We start from the raw sequence: 12018 nt of genomic DNA, 5'->3' as shown, positions 1-12018 counted from the left end.
AATAGACGTGAAATTTAAAATAACAGTGGTTAATATGTGAAGAGCTCAAATGGCGAAATAAGTGTCTTACAAAAATGGTTACATTGAGGGAAGCAGAGAGATGGATACTTTAAGACAGTATCTAAAAGAAATGCTAGAAATAGGAAAGGTAGCCTCAGAAATGAGGGGTTCATCAGTGGACTCAGCACAACTCAGGAAGGAATCAATGAGCTTCAAGTTAAATCAAAATAAACTGACAAAAATGAAGTGTAAACATGGAAAAAGAAAAACAATAACACACCCAAGACACTGTGGGACAATATTAAAATGTGTATTATACATGTAACTGTAATGTCAAATGAGAAGAGAGAACAAAATTTTAAAAAAAGAAATATTTGAAGCAATAATGGCTGAAACTTACAACATTATTAATATGCCAAATCATAGCTCTAGATTGATCTGAGAATATCCACCCGAATAAAACAAAACAAAATAAAGCAATCTGTCAAACACCCATACCTAGACATATTACATTCAAACTAGAGAAAATCTAAGACAGGCAGACCTTTCTTAGGAAAAAAAGAACCTAAATTCTTGAGGAACAATGGTAAGTATTATGTGGATTTCTCATATAAAATTATGCATGCAAGAAGAGGGTGAGATGGAATACTAGTGTATTGCCAGAAAACTCCATGAACCTAGATTTCTACACCAGAAATCAACCTTCAAAGAAGGAGAATAAATACTTTCTTTTTTTTTTTTAATTTTATTTAGTTACTTGATGGGGATAAAGAGAGAGAGATCACAAGCTGGCAGAGTAGCAGGTAGAGGGAGAGGGAGAAGCAAGTTCCCTGTTGAGCAAGGAGCCCGACATGGGGCTCGATCCTAGGACCCTGGGATCATGACCTGAGCCAAAGGCAGTTGCTTAACCAACTGAGTCACTAACTAAGGGAATCCACCGCCAGCAACCTGCTCTGTAAAGAAATACTGAAAGAAAATTTTTAAGCATGAAGATGTTAAAGAAATTTGGATCCAAAGAAAATGTGAGACATTTCCCAAAATAAAGTAAGCATTGCTAAGAGTCACTCAAAACAGTCACAAAGTTATTGAGGAAGTAGGGTTTATGTGGGTCTCCTGTTTCAATTAACAAAACACCAAGAACTTCCAATTTTTGTCAATTTCAGCTTCACCACCTGTTAAAACACATCTTCCTATTTTGGACTGAAATAGATAATGAAACAATGATTAGCTAAATAACCAATCACATATAGTCAGCTTAAAATCTGCCAGCAGCAATCATAATTCTTACAACACAAACTTATATAACCTTGTGGGATTCTTTTGGCTTTATAAGCCTGCACTTTCTGCTTGCAACTTGGAGCACACTTTTGATTTCAGATGACTGTCTGCTGGTGTGCAATCCCTATAGGCCCAAATAAACACTTTCAGTTGCTTTATAGCCTCACTGTCTCCTTGGAGACAGAATGGAATGGAGAAAGAATCAAACAGGGTGAGGTAGAATCTTTTTTTTTTTTATCCTTAACTGATCTAAAATGTAACTGTTTACTTAAGGTAATAACAGTAAAAATGTATTTAGTAAAATAGCATAGGGATAAGTGAAGTGTTGTAAGAGGCAGGAGAGTGGAATTTGGAACACTCTGTTACCAGGTATCCATAGTACTTGGGAAGTGGTGCTGCTATTTGAAAATGAACTTAGATTAGTTTAAATGTGTGCTGTAAACGCTAGGGTAAACACACACACACAAAGTATAATTGAAATGCTTTCTAAGAGAGGAGATAAAGTGTAGTCATATAAAACGCTCATTAATAGCAGAGAAAGAAGAACAATAAGAGAAGAAACAAAGACCAAATGTCTATTGATAGAAAGCAGTTACAGACATGGACATTAATTCAACTATATAAACTATACAAATAAACACTTTTAATGTGAATGATATAAATACATCAGGGAAAAGATAAAGATTGTCATCATCATGGATTAAAAACAAACAAATAAATAAAAATACCACCTAAGGCTCAACTACCATGCTACCTACAAAGAAAAACACACTTTAAGTATCAAGACTCAGACACACTATAGTAAAGGGATGGAGAAAATACACCATGCAATCACTAATAGAAAGAAAACTAGGGTTTTTACTGCAGGTAGAAATACTCCAGAAAAGGGAAAATGAACAAGAACAAAGAAGACAAAATGATGCTAAACTGTATGCACTTGGCAGAAGAATGTAAGATAACTGAGACAAAACCTGATGAAACTTATGGAAGAAATAGACAAATCCAGGGGCGCCTGGGTGGCTCGGTTGGTTCAGCATCTGCCTCAGGTCATGATCTTGGGATCCCGAGGTCGAGGCCTGCATGGGGCTCCCTGCTCAGCAGTGTGTCTCTTTCCCTCTCCCCTAGCTTGTGTTCTCTCTCTCTCTCTCTCTCTCTTAAATAAATAAATAAAATCTTAAAAATAAATAGACAAATCCAGTCCTATAGCTGAAGACTTAACATGTTTCGTCAGTAACTGATAGATTAATCAAGCAAAAAATCAAGAGAGATATAGATGACATGAAGAATGTCATACAGATGACATGATCAGTTTGACAGAATTCATATCTATAAAGTATTTCATCCAATAAGAGTAGAATACACATTCTTCAAAAGCTTGCTAGAAACATTCATTGAGATAGACCACATTCAGGACCATCAAACACATTTTAACAAATTTAAAAGGAAATAGAGGGACGCCTGGGTGGCTCAGTTGGTTGGGCGGCTGCCTTCGGCTCAGGTCATGATCCCAGCATCCTGGGATCGAGTCCCACATCGGGCTCCTTGCTCAGCAGGGAGCCTGCTTCTCCCTCTGCCTCTGCCTACCACTCTGTCTGCCTGTGCTCGCTCGCGCTCTCTCTCTCTCTAACAAATAAATAAATTAAAAAAAAATAAAAGGAAATAGAAAACATGCAAAGTATGTTCTTAGACCACAATGAAGTTAATTTAGAAATCAATAATGAAAACATGGTTGGAAAATCTCAAATATTTCAAAAAATAAATAGCACACTCCTAAATGACATATGAATTAAAAATATGTCTCAAAAGAAATTGAAAAGATACTTTAAACTAAATGAAAAATAATGAAATTTAGTGAAATGTGTAGGATTCAGCAAAAACAGTACTTAGAGGGAAATTTATAGCATTAAATGTCTATATCAGAAAAGAAACAAAGTGCTCTAAAATTTATAACCTTGCTTCTACCTTAGGAAACTAGGGGGTGGGGAAAGTTAAGCCCAAAGGAAGAAAGGAAGCAAAAGAAAAATATAGAATAACACTAGAGAAGAGACCAATCAGCTTAAAAACAGAAAAATAGGGGAAATCAACAAATCCAAAAGCTAATTCTTTGAAAAGATGCAATAACTGATAGATTTCTATCATGTCTTGCCCTGGGAAAAAAGATGAGAGGCACATCACTCCTATTAGAAATTAAATAGAGGTCAAGACCACTGATTTCATGGGCCTGAAAAGATAATAAGAAATGTACAAATAGTTCCACACCCATAAATTTGATAACTTAGATAAAATGAGCAAATACTTTCAAGATACAACCAAAACTCATGTGTGGATAAATAGATCATCTCAAAAGGCCTATAACTATTAAATTAATTTTAAAACCATAAACAAAAACTTTCCAAAAGAGAAGGCACCTGGACCAAAACATTTCCAGTTCCACTGGGGACTTCTACCAAACATTTGAGGAAAACATATGACTTCTCCATAATCACTTTTAGAAATAGAGGCTGAGGGAACACTTACTAACTCATTCTATTAGTTCATTATACTAATATCAAAATCAGACAAGAGCATTGGTAGAAAAGGAAAGTTAAAGAATAATGTATCTCGGGGTGCCTGGGTGGCTCAGTGGGTTAGGGCCTCTGCTCGGGTCATGATCCCAGAGTCCTGGGATCGAGCCCTGCATCGGGCTCTCTGCTCAGCAGAGAGCCTGCTTCCCTTCCTCTCTCTGCCTACTTGTTATCTCTGTCAAATAAATAAATAAATAAATAAATAAGAATAATGTATCTCATGAATTTTTTTGCAAAAATCTTCAAACAAATATTAGCAAATCTCATCTAACAATCTATAAAAAGTATTATATGATGAGGCATGATTCATTCTAAGTATAGAAAGCTGATTTAACATTTACAAATCAAGTAATGTAATATACCTAAAAAATCATATGTTCATATCACTAGATGCAGGAAATACCTTAAACACCCAACTCCCTATTATGTTAAAAACTCTCCTCCAACTAAAAGAGAACTTCCTCAGCTTGGTAGAACAAAACATCACAAAACAAAACAAAACGAGCAAACAAACAAACAAACAAACCAGGCACCAAACAGGTAAGAAAAATCTATTGTTAATCAAGAGAAACTAGATTCTTTACCCTATTTTTGGGTTGTTTTATACGGGTTAACTCAGCTGTTTTCCCTTTAGGGGATAAAATGTTTCCCCACACTGGGTTTGTATAGACACATGCCTTTTTTCCATAGCGGTTAACTTAGAAAAAAAAAAAACTTTTGATATACTTTCCTCTCCAAATTGCCTTTTTTCAAATTAACTTCCTTCATTCTTATTGATTCTAAATAATAGACTTGCGTTACGTTATTAAAGTACTTCTTTTTCCCGTAGGCTTAAACAAGGAAATATTCTTAGACTTCTTCTAATATCTCAAACAGACTTATTTCTCCCATTCTCCACCAACTCTCATCTCACTTTTGCACATTTCAAAGGACTATGTAATAAGTTTAAAAATGGAATGGTGGTTTAGATGGGATAAGTTACTGCTAGGATGGCTCTCGGTCAAAGGATAAAAGACAACTAACTAATCCAAGTGCTGCTTAAATATCCCTTTGGTCAATAACCTCCTGGAGTATGAGCAGCATCTTTGCTAAAATAAAAGGACTGAATAAGATCATTCACATCCCTCCACTTCCTGGATACCTCTGTGAGCTTTCCCATACCTACAGTAAGAGTCAGTGGCAAATAGTAAACGTTTTAGGTTTTCTGACCAATTACTCTCTAGCACAACTACTCAATTCTGTTGTAGTAGTAGGGAAGCAGTCACAGACAATACATAAACGAAGAGTGTGCTTGTTCAATAAAACTTTATTTACAGTCACAAGTCTGGCAGGACTTGACCCCAGGGGCTGCAGTTTGCTGACCTCAGAACTGGAAGATAAAATAAAAACACTTTAATGGGCATATAAGGTTTTTTAGAACCTTTTTAGAAGTGCGGACTTCTTTTTGCCTCATTTTACACCAATCCCCTCCTTGCTTTTTTTTTTTTTTTAAGGGTTATTTAACTCTATTCTCTGTATATACTATGTACTATGCCATTTAAAATTCCTTCAGAATAAGAGGTTATTTTCCCCTTTTTTCCAACCTATTGGATTTTTATTTACATTTCTGAAAGATCTGATGTGTGTGTGTATATATATATACACACACACATTCATGTCTATAGGAAGTTTGCCGGTTTGACCCTCTTAGATAGGAATTACTTTTAGGTGACCAACCATCCTAGCTTACTCATGACTGAGAGTTTTCCTAGTACTTGCACATTTAATACCCAAACCGACACAGTCAAGGAAAACCTGGCCAGTTGGCCACTCTGCCATTTTACCTTTGGATCTCTTAAATATTTAAATTTAATATTCCAGATTTTACAATTTTAGATTTTACCACAACTAGGATAATACCAAATTATAACACATATACTATTTTCTATATATTTTCTATGATAATAAATTCTATAACAGTAAGTTATTATTTGTGTTTTATTGTCCTTAAATATTATATAGTTTCTAAATGTTGAGGGAAAGTATGTATATACATATATATGACATTATATATATATATATTATACATATATATAGCTTTAGAATGCAGTTAAGAGCAAGAGTGGAAAGCATGAAGGAAGGAGGGAGAAAGAAAGGAAGGGATATCTCTATGTAAACGGACTATAAATGAAATACAATTTCCATTTTAATAATCAAATAAGATTTATAGTAAAAAATATAAAATTGACCTTGTAAAATGTAAAGAAAGACTCTGGTACTTTTGGCTATAAGGAATTAAAGTAATATTGACAGAAGAATATGAAGATATGTTATTTCTTGCTATTATTGGAACATAAATATAAATATTAAATAGTGGTCTCCTTGATTGCATACTAAAATGCCAAGCTCAAAATCTTCACCTCTCAAATACTCTTGTGTTACCAAAAGATTAAAACATGATCAAGAAATAAATGCTAAAATGTAACTCGAGAGAGTTTACAAAACTTGAATGGGAAGAAGTTTTAAAAATACATATTTGTTGGCGCGCGCGGCTGCGTTTGAACGGCTCGGAGTGGGGCTCGGCCCGGAGCCGAGGGACCTTCTGGGCTACCGGGCGCAGTTGGTTCGTGCCGGGGCTGGGCTGAGGCGCCGCGCGACCATGAGGCGCCGGGATTTAAGAGATTATGGCATCTGAAGCCCACAATGTTAAAAAACGAGGCTTTTGTAATAATATTGAGGATCATTCCACTGATCTAGAAAAAGGATCTCTAATTTTACTAACATGAAGGAGGTTAAGAAATCTCCAACAAGGTTGGCTGCTGACACAAATAGGACAGTTGGACAAGCTGCGAAAAGCCCAGATAAACCGCGTAAGGTGATCTATCGCCGAAAGAAAGTGCATCATCCTTTTCCAAATCCTTGTTACAGAAAACAACAGTCCCCTAGAAGTGGGGGCTGTGACATGGCAAATAAAGAAAATGAACTGGCTCGTGCAGGTCACCTGCCTGAAAAATTACGCCGTGATCCTCGGACAGACTTGATTAACTCCGGTGATCTGGTTCTCCACAGACGGAAAGCCCATCATCAAAATACAGTGGGGTTTTTTCTGAGGTTTCTCAGGACCATGAAACGATGGCACAGGTTTTGTTCAGCAGGAATTTGAGATTGAATGTAGCTTTAACATTCTGGAGAAACAGAAGTATAAGTGAACTTGGAGCTTATTTGGTGAGGATAGAAGACCTTGGAGTTGTTGTGGATTGCCTTCCTGTGCTCACCAAGAGTTTACAGGAAGAAAAACAACACATCTCACTTGGCTGCTGTGTAGATTTGTTGCCTCTAGTAAAGTGCTTACTTAAAAGCAAGTTTGAAGAATATATAATAGTTGGTTTAAACTGGCTTCAAGCAGTCATAAAAAGGTGGTGGTCTGAACTGTCATCCAAAACAGAAATTATAAATGATGGAAATATTCATATTTTAAAACAACAATTAAGTGGATTATGGGAACAAGAAAACCATCTTACTTTGGTCCCAGGATATACTGGTAATATAGTCAAGGATGTAGATGCTTATTTATTACAGTTGCATTGAGAGACTTCATCTACTAAAGAGCATTTGATTATTCAAAAAGTCCCCAGACTAGATTTCCAAAAAAAAAAGAAAGGAAGGAAGAAGTAAGTCTCACCTGAGAACTGAGAACTGTGGAAGAGATCAAAACCTTTTTTTTTTTTTTTTTTTTTTTACTTTAAAAAGCCACATACGAAACCACTAATGAAACCCTAGCAATCTACTTCACATTGAAGTGGATAAATATCCAAAAGGAGCAGCTTCAACTTCAAAGAGGTGAAAATGCACTGTGAAGATTGCTCGCCTTTGCTGCATTTGGGTTTTATATGGTTATTTGGTAACATTGTTTAAGAACTACTGGGTCTTAATGCAGTCCTGCATAAGAATATAATTTATACTATGTCAGAAAGAAGACAGGACTTATTACTAGGAATCACAAAAACCAATCATCGTGACTTTTGTGAAGATTGTTTTTATAAGAAAACACTTAAACGTGTGCAGCTATTTTCTTATTTTGAAAAGACTTTGCAAGTTTAAAATGTCATAGCAAATAATCAATACTAAAAATTTGTCCACACTGAGATACTGTGTATACAAAATGCCTTAATTATTAATAAGCCAATGTGTATGATACCAATATCTGTTTAAAAAAATTAAAAGCAACCATGCTTCTGGCATGATAAGATCATGGAATTAAATCAGGGGTTTCCGCTCATGTAAAATGTTGTTGTTAAAACTATTCCATACCATTTTTAAAACTTGAGAATATTTTTAGTATCTCTGATTTTTCTTTTTGCCAGAATCATTGTGTCATGTAGGTATGTGTTATTACTATATAAAAGAAAAAGGTGAATATGTTTTTCTATGAATGCTTAACTAGAAATGTCCATGGATTTGGCTAATTTATATTCACTTTTTATTGTATATAGAATCCTAATATTTTCAGTTCTGTATCATTTAAGCTTTCTTCATTTGAGTAAATCCACTAAATATTTCTAAAAAAACCATATTTGTTGCTAAACGATTGTCCTTTTGTCATGTTCAATTAATTCCAATTTTATATAGTATTATAACTTCAATCAGCAATAGATCTAACAGGTGTCTTAACAGTGAATAGATAGAAATAATGTATACAATTAAATTTGGTGAGAAATAAGTGGCCTTTTTTATGATATTTCAAATGAAGGCAACTGCTTCTTTTCCTGAGGATATCATTTATTTCCGTTATTAAATCAGTGAAAAACGAATATAGATTTAGCTTGAGAGGGAGAGGTTGCTGGTCTTTTCTAGCTTGGTATTTTTCTTCTGCTTTCTGTATTTGTGAGTCAGTATCCTGACTTCCGTCCCAAGTCTTCTTGTCAGTGGTCATTGAAGGTACTTATTAAATAGTAAATATGTCTTAGATTTTTTTTGAATTCTTAATCAAAATTTATATTGGAGCAAACTCCAATTTATGGCAGTGATTTGGGATGCTAAAATCCCTGGCCTAAGATTCTGGTTATAAATAGTCTTCATTATAACTTTATTTAGCCACTTAGCCACTGGTTCTATCATCAGTATTCTGAATCACCAAAGAGAAATTGAAATCTAGGACCTGTGTGAGTGCTTCAGAGTGAACCACGTGACCAAAGACTCTAACAATCCTATTACACAGACCCTGTTATCCATGCTCTTTTCACTAGCTGCCTCATGAGCTGTTTGTAGGGGAGGACTACTTAATCTGCTCATCGGCCAGAACTTTTTGGGCCTGATGATTTCCCCAAAATATTTGTTCTTTCTATTAAATTAAATTTAATGGAATTCTTTAAATTAAGCATGCTAGTAGGATTTTTTTGAAATATGGTACTATGTGCCAAAATCTTAGGCTTAAACTCTCTTGAGAATATATCAGATGATAATTCCAATGAAGACATTATATTGGAAATTGTACTAGAAGTCACACTAATAAAAATTGAAACATTTTTAAATCAACTTAAATTTTATGTAGATTAATCTAAATCATAGTCTACTGAGTAAGAAAAACACTTTTTTTAAAAATCTTAGCTCTTCTAGTGGGTGAGTGGTGTTATATAATTGTGGTTTTAAATTGTGTTTCCCTGATAACTCTGATAACTAATCATGTCACACAATTTATTTGCTTATTGTATATCTTCTTGTCAATGTTCTCAGGTTTTGGGTTTATTTATCTTTACACATTTAGGTTGCAGGAGATCTTTATGTATGATGGATGTCTCTATCTCTACCTTTACCTCTATCATCTCTATTCTCTATCTGTAATCTATATCGATACCTATTTGTAGCGTCTGCACTATATATCTGTAGCTACACTTTTTTTTTCTAGTCTGTGGCTTGCAGTTGATGAATTTCACTTCACAGTGTTTTATCTTATGGTCAGTGCTTTCTGTGTCCTAAAACAAAACAGAAAAACTTCTAGAAGTCTTAAAGTTTTAGCTTTTATGCTTAGTTCTATCATACATTTGAGTTAATTTTTGTGTAGACTATGAAAAACTTAAGGTCATTTTCTTCTTGTTCCATAGAAATGTCCCATTGTTTCAGTACCATTTGATGAAAAGTGTTTTGTTTGTTTTGGAATCTTTGTGGGAAAAGAAGCCTAATTCTAGACTCTCTAATATTTTCCATCAACTTACTTGTGTATCTTCACATCGATAACACACTTTCTTGATCATTCCACTTTAAGTGTTAAAATCAGTTAATGTAAAGTTTTTTTCTTTTTAAATACTGCATTGGATATTCTAGGGTTTTTGGATTTCCTTATACACTTTAGAATCTTTTGTAAATATATACATTATACTCTCATTTCAATTAGGGATTTTATTTAATATATAATTGGGGAGGTATTTTGTCTACAATCAATATATAAACATTTTACATATGTCTATATGTGTGTGTATATATATATATCTTTATTAATTTCTTCCAGCTTTAATTTGTAAATATCAAAAACTAAGTCTTGCACATATCTTTAAATTATCTTTATTTTACTTTTCTGATATTGTTAGTGATATTTTATTTTCTAATTTCATATACAATTGAATTTTGGATTTGAGGATTTAGTTTATTTTCTGAAATAATTAGTGCAAAATTAACAATATTTCTTGCAATAATTAGCATTATTTAAGTAGTTGCTAAAACTCACCACTAAAGCAATGTGAACCTGGAGTTTTCTTTGTTAGGAGTCTGTTTTTTTTTTTCTTTTTAATACAAACTTTATTTCCTTCAGAGATATAAAGGTTTTTATTTCTTCTTGTGTCAGTTTTAATAAACTTTTAATTTGAGAAATTTTTGACTTCTATGCAGTACGACTATATTTCAGTATAGAAATCAGAATGCAACTTAGGACTTTTGATATACTTTCCTCTCCAAATTGCCTTTTTTCAAATTAACTTCCTTCATTCTTATTGATTCTAAATAATAGACTTGTGTTACGTTATTAAAGTACTTCTTTTTCCCGTAGGCTTAAACAAGGAAACATTGTTAGACTTCTTCTAATATCTCAAACAGACTTATTTCTCCCATTCTCCACCAACTCTCATCTCACTTTTGCACATTTCAAAGGACTATGTAATAAGTTTAAAAATGGAATGGTGGTTTAGATGGGATAAGTTACTGCTAGGATGGCTCTCGGTCAAAGGATAAAAGACAACTAACTAATCCAAGTGCTGCTTAAATATCCCTTTGGTCAATAACCTCCTGGAGTATGAGCAGCATCTTTGCTAAAATAAAAGGACTGAATAAGATCATTCACATCCCTCCACTTCCTGGATACCTCTGTGAGCTTTCCCATACCTACAGTAAGAGTCAGTGGCAAATAGTAAACATTTTAGGTTTTCTGACCAATTACTCTCTAGCACAACTACTCAATTCTGTTGTAGTAGTAGGGAAGCAGTCACAGACAATACATAAACGAAGAGTGTGCTTGTTCAATAAAACTTTATTTACAGTCACAAGTCTGGCAGGACTTGACCCCAGGGGCTGCAGTTTGCTGACCTCAGAACTGGAAGATAAAATAAAAACACTTTAATGGGCATATAAGGTTTTTTAGAACCTTTTTAGAAGTGTGGACTTCTTTTTGCCTCATTTTACACCAATCCCCTCCTTGCTTTTTTTTTTTTTAAGGGTTATTTAACTCTATTCTCTGTATATACTATGTACTATGCCATTTAAAATTCCTTCAGAATAAGAGGTTATTTTCCCCTTTTTTCCAACCTATTAGGTTTTTATTTACATTTCTGAAAGATCTGATGTGTGTGTGTATATATATATACACACACATTCATATCTATAGGAAGTTTGCCGGTTTGACCCTCTTAGATAGGAATTACTTTTAGGTGACCAACCATCCTAGCTTACTCATGACTGAGAGTTTTCCTAGTACTTGCACATTTAATACCCAAACTGACACAGTCAAGGAAAACCTGGCCAGTTGGCCAGTTGGCCACTCTGCCATTTTACCCTTGGATCTCTTAAATATTTAGATTTAATAGTCCAGATTTTACAATTTTAGATTTTACCACAACTATGATAATACCAAATTATAACACATATACTATTTTCTATATATTTTCTATGATAATATATTCTGTAACAGTAAGTTATTATTTGTGTTTTATTG

At 34.0% G+C, this 12018-nt stretch overlaps 1 pseudogene across 1 annotated transcript; it reads left to right on the top strand.

Moving 5' to 3' along the window:
• Positions 1 to 6505: 6505 nt before the first annotated feature.
• Positions 6506 to 7409, top strand: LOC308357481 (KATNB1-like protein 1; annotated as a pseudogene). The gene has a single exon. The product of its transcript is annotated as a KATNB1-like protein 1 (transcript).
• The last annotated feature ends 4609 nt before the right edge of the window (positions 7410 to 12018 follow it).

The sequence above is a fragment of the Martes martes genome (genome assembly GCF_963455335.1).
Source record: "Martes martes genome assembly, chromosome: 16".
In the NCBI taxonomy this organism is placed as follows: domain Eukaryota; kingdom Metazoa; phylum Chordata; class Mammalia; order Carnivora; family Mustelidae; genus Martes; species Martes martes.
This window is presented reverse-complemented; position numbering and strand designations above follow the sequence as displayed.